We start from the raw sequence: 6,000 nt of genomic DNA, 5'->3' as shown, positions 1-6,000 counted from the left end.
ACACTGTGCCACGTTGTAATTTACATCCATCTTCCAAGTGTTAAAATACCACCTCAATGAATGCTCAAGTTGTGAGTTCCAGCTCACACAGCTAGAGGGCATTACCTTGGGTAAAGCAGAACATTTCACAAGATTATGAGACAATGGGTCCTTTTTCCTCCTCCCTGAAACCACAATAATGTTTTCCACTAAATACACTGACAACAACAAAGATTTGTTTGGGGGGTGAAAACTTTCACTTTCAACCAGTGTGGCCCGGTGCTTTATCACATGCCTGTGAGACAGGAATCTCCATCCATTTTAGGGAAAGTGGATCAAAAAAGTTAAGAGCATTGGGTTGTCAGGGTTCTGGGAGTTTTCAAAAGAACTCAGTACTTCCCCAAACCAAGACCACAGGACTTAGGGACCAAGTGAACTCTTGTGCTAGTAGCAATTATTCAAAATGTAATGTGAGCTCTGTCAAAACTTTTGTCAAGGCACCATGTTGGTGGTGAGCATGGAGACCTAACACAATGGCAAAAGAACCCTCTGCTGATTAACTACGTATGTTGAAAAAGAAAGTCAACATTTTATTGGGACACTCACATGGAACTCTTTCCAAGAAACGATAAGTTAAAAAAAAAAAAAATTCACAGAACGATCTATTTCCCAAGAACCCATTTTTGTAAAGCACTAAGACCAAATGACAGAGTATGTATATGCATATGTATCTATATGGGAAAACCATGGGAAAGACTTATGTGCTCAAACTGTGCAGTGAACTCTCTGGCAGGCAAGCAAGCTGAGACAAGGGGGACGTTTAGTGGAAGGCTCTATATTTACGTTTCATTTGAGCATTTTACAACAAGAATGTACCAATGTATTGCTTATATAATATACACAAAATGTTTTAACTAAAGAAAATAAAAAACGGAGTTCCCATCGTGACTCAGCAAAAAACGAATCTGACTAGCATCCATGAGGATGCAAGTTCGATCCCTGGCCTCGCTCTGTGGCTAAAGAATCCGGCATTGCCATGAGCTGTGGTGTAGGTCATAGACATTGCTTGGATCCTATTTTGCTGTGGCTGTGGTGTAGGCCGACAGCTACAGCTTTGATTCAACCCCTAGCCTGGGAACCTCCATATGCCAGAGGTGTGGCCCTAAAAGACAAAAAAAAAAAAAAAAAAAGAAGAAAGGTCCCCAAACTGCACATTAGTACAAAAACAGGATCCAAGCCACATCTGTGACCTACACCACAGCTCACAGCAATGCTGGATCCCTGACCCACAGAGCAAGGCCAAGGATCAAACCTGCATCCTCATGGATACTAGTTGGATTTGTTTCCACTGCACCACAACAGGAACTCCATATAATGTGTTTTTCATGCCTAATCACAACCATCCTTTTCTTTATCCCAGGCAAACAGAAAAGAAAGCAAGTTAAGGTGCCTATAGCAACATTCAGAGGTCACCAAGTATCTAAAAAGATGGTTGATTATAAAATATGCTTTAATAAATATACAAGGGGTTATAATGCAAAGCACATGTTTTTCTCTGAAGCAGAAAAGACATTGGGTCACTCTATGTTTTTTGCTGTTGGAATCCATGTCACTTGTGCCACTTCATGTATTTACCCAATTAATATTTGAGCGCCTGCTTATGCCAGGCTATCCTTATTCTATGAGTCTACTAGAATTTTATAGAGTTAAAGAAGTGGTAAAGAAAAGGATTGGTATTTCCAGGATAAGGGGAAAAAATTACCAAAACATGCTTTTCTGTATCACTTAGAATCTAATATGCAGGTCTGCAAATGCTTATTGTCTTTTATTATAACAATTTGCTGGTTATCAAGCTGCCCCGGTCACTGTGACCTCACTGAAGGAAAAACTTACAAATCTGTGAATTATCTGTGGCACCTGTAAGATGGCTGGAGTTTCCAAAATAGCAGGCATATACGCTTTCATTCATTCAATAAATGTTTCTTTTAGCATCCACTACAAATCAAGCATTGCACTAGGCCCTTGGGCTATGAGATGAATGACAGTTTACTTTCCAGGTAAGGGTCATGACAGACAAATCGCAAAAATGTAAACAATTAGAATGTCAGAATCAAATAAATTATGTAGCAAATAAACTGGAGTAGAGAGGAGCCGGTTGGTGCTTTTGATCGGGTGTCGGTGCTTTTGATGGTGTGTTCAGAGAAACTCAAAAATGAGAAAGAGCTCTGCAAACAGTCTGAAAGAAGCATCTACATGGGACACAACTTCATTAAAAAGGTGCAGGAACCGACAAAAACCCCATCTGTTCTAGCAGCAGAAATAAACTAGTATGGATGATAATAAAGAATACGGAGGGTTTGGTGAGGTCAGAAGAAATCCAATCCCAGGGGACACTGTTGAAAAGATTTAAATAACAGAGTAATTGAACCTGGTTGATGATTTCTAAAAGAAAAACACTTGGGCCACAGTTGAGAACAATTATCAGAGCAAAAGTGGAATGGGGGATACCAAGCTTGGAGGGATGGATGGATGGAGGGACGGAGGGAGGGAAATAGGAGAGGGAAATGAATGCATGAATACATAACTGTGATTACAAAGGAGTAAGGCCCCTGAGAGTCACTCGGCCTAGGTATTTTAGCTTAAATTGATTCTTAAGCCAAATTTCAAAAACCAAAGTCAAATTATTTTTAGGAAAAGGAACATTGCTGGAATAAATTTCTTTCTAAGAATCACTGCCTTGAGAACGATAATATATATTTAGCAATACACTGGTTATATTCGTCTAAAAATCTACCATTGTTCTATTGTCATGATATTTCAAATACAATCATAGCCTTTGACACGGGAATTTCCTATCTAGAATTCTATACCTTGGAAGTAAATAAATGCACTTAGGTTTCTGTATAAAGGATATTCCTTGCAGCCTTATTCGAAATGGGAATAAAACCTGCTCAATATTTATGCATAGGGAAAATTTTAAAAAGCAAAAAAAAAGCCATTGTATTTCCACCAGACAGTGCTGGCCTAGAAGGATTGCTCCAGGGGAGTGGAGATTTTAGTGGAGAACACAGGAATAGAGCTTTTCACTTTATTTTATTTTTTTAGGGCCACACGGGAGGCATATGGATATTCCCAAGCTAGGGGTCTAATTGGAACTGTAGCCTCCAGCCACATCCACGCGGGATCTGAGCCACGTCTGTGATCTACACCACAGTTCATGGCAATGAACCAGATCCTTAACCCACTGATCGAGGTCAGGTATAGAACCTTTGTCCTCAGGAATGCTTGTCAGATTTGTTTCGGCTGAACCACAGCGGAAATGCCTCACTTTTAATTTAACTCTATTTTTCAAAAAGCACTGAATTTTTTTTTTTTTTTTTTTTGCCTGCACCCATGGCATGCAGAAGTTTGTGGGCCAGGGGAAGAACCCACACCATAGCAGTGACTTGAGCTGCTGCAGTGACAATGCCACCGCTTTAACCCGCTGCCCCACATGGGGAACTTCAAAAAAAGCACTTAATTTAAAATTTTAGGGAGTCCCTGTCATGGCTCAGTGGAACCCAATCTGACTAAAATCCATGAGGATGAAGTTTCGATCCCTGGCCTCTCTCAGTGGGTTAGGGATCTGGTGTTCCAATGAGTTGTCGTTTAGGCCACAGGCATAGCTTCCTATCCCAGTTGCTGTGGCTTTGCACAGGTGTACTGCTCGGATTCGACCCCTAGCCTGGGTGCCTCCATATGCTGCAGATGTGGCCCTAGAAAGACAAAAAAATAAATAAATTTAAAAGCCAGTAAGTAGGAAAAAAAGCAAAGCTTGCAGTTTAACAGTCATGTACCAAAATGTTAATTTCTTATTTTGACAAATGTACCACAGTTACACAAGCCGTTAACCAAAAAAACTGCTGAACACAGGAACTCTCTGTACTATTGTTGCAATTTTTCAGCAATTCTCAAATTATTTCAAAATAAAAACCTAAAAAACAACAATAAGGGAAACAAGTACTCTGTAAACCTAGCAATCCTTACTTGGAATCTCAACGCACCGTAAAACAATTGGCTCCGATTAGCTCACCCACTCAGAGTACCTCGTAAACACATTTGCTTCAAATACAGCAGCTAGGATCATTACATATCATATTCCTTAGTTTTTACCTGCAATTCCATCCGTTCAGAAAACTCCTTTCTCCCATGGTGAGTCGCAGTTATCTGGCCGCCTCTGAGGCACCAGGAATTTTTGTTGGAGTGGGAGGTTTGCTGGAGGGGACGAGGAGAGGCACCACCGCTGCAGGACCTCACTGAGGTCTGGACAGCCATCAGCTTTGAAAGCCCCCTCACGGTTGCATTGGCTCCTTGCTTCTGCCCTCAGCATTAGCCAATACTAAGTTCAAGAGACTTTCGCTAAGATCTCCTGGTGAATTTTGCGAGAAAGAAATGAACTGAAAATCTACGTTATTACTATATCGACCTTGGAGTTCCCGTTGTGGCGCAGTGGTTAACAAATCCAACTAGGAACCATGAGGTTGCAAGTCCGCTCCCTGGCTTTGCTCAGTGGGTTGAGGATCTGGCGTTGCCATGAGCTGTGGTGTAGGTTGCAGACGCGGCTCGGATCCCGCGTTGCTGTGGCTCTGGCGTAGGCCGGTGGCTACAGCTCTGATTGGACCCCTAGCCTGGGAATCTCCATATGCTGTGAGAGTGGCCCTAGAAAAGGCAAAAAGACAAACAAACAAACGAAAAAAATATATATATATATCGACCTTCGCCTACATTTATATAGTTGTTACTTCGTTAAGGGTTTTCAGAACAAGAACTAAATTCAGCATGCCAGTGAGAAGGAATGGCAAGTCACTTTGGATAATAAAATTAAAAACAGGTTCTGTATGGGTACATAAATACATGGATATTTCAGAGCTGACCAAATGAAGAGCAACATTGCATTGATGTGTAAAAATATGTGTATTTTACAAGAACTAGGTTTCAAATGCATGAGAATTTGAATTCAAATACACAATTACAAGATTTGTTGTTAAGGGTTGACTATAAAACCAAAATAAAATATTTTCCAAAGGTAACCCACGCACAAAGCAATTATATTAAAATCCTGTGAAAAGTTAAAGTTATCCCACTTACCACCACCATAACACCTGAATAGCTTCAATAGCCATTTTTTAATTAAAAAAATTTTTATTTGAGTTGATTTACAGTGTTGTATCAATTTCTGCTGTACGACAGTGACCCAGTCATACATGTATATATACATATATATATATACCTTCCCTTTCTTATACTATCTTCCATCATGGTCTAGAAGAGACTAGATAAAATTCCCTGTGCTACACAGTGGGATCTCATTGCTTATCCATTGTAAATGTATTAGTTTACATCTAATAACCCCAAATTCTTCTCCATTCCACTCCCTCCCCCCCCGGCAACAAGTCTGTCTCTATGTCTGTGAGTCTGTTTCTGTTCTATTAATAGGTTCACCTGTGCCACATTTTAGAACCACATCTAAGTGATATTATGTGGTATGTTTTTCTCTTTCTGACTTCACTTAGTATGAGAATCTCTAGTTGCATGCATGTTGCTGCAAAATGGCATTATTTCATTATTTTGTATGGCTGAGTAGTATTACATTGTGTACATTTTTTAAACTAAAAAAAAAAAATTTTTCGTTTTCTAGCCACACCCACAGCATGTGGAAGTTCCAAAGCCAGGAAATGAATTCAAGCCACAGCTGTGCCCTATGCTTGCAGGGACACTGAATCACCCAGGCTGGGGATCAAACCCATACCTCTGCAGCAACCCAAGCCACTGTAGTCAGATTCCTAAACCACTGCGCCACAGCAAGAACTCCACTGCTTTTCTTAAGCCTCACCGCTTTCTCTGGAAAAGGAGTCACACCACAATCAGAAGGAATCTGACCAAGAATTTACAAAAGAAAACCACTACAATGTAAATGAGTGACTCAGAGTGACCTTTATAACTGCAACCAGTATGACTGAGAAAAAGATACAGAGGATCTAG

The sequence above is a fragment of the Sus scrofa genome, chromosome 16 (genome assembly GCF_054392235.1).
Source record: "Sus scrofa isolate SSC_HxYL_T2T_F1_AM1 chromosome 16, Sscrofa_HxYL_maternal_Yorkshire_Landrace_v2.0, whole genome shotgun sequence".
Taxonomy (NCBI): domain Eukaryota; kingdom Metazoa; phylum Chordata; class Mammalia; order Artiodactyla; family Suidae; genus Sus; species Sus scrofa.
This window is presented reverse-complemented; position numbering follows the sequence as displayed.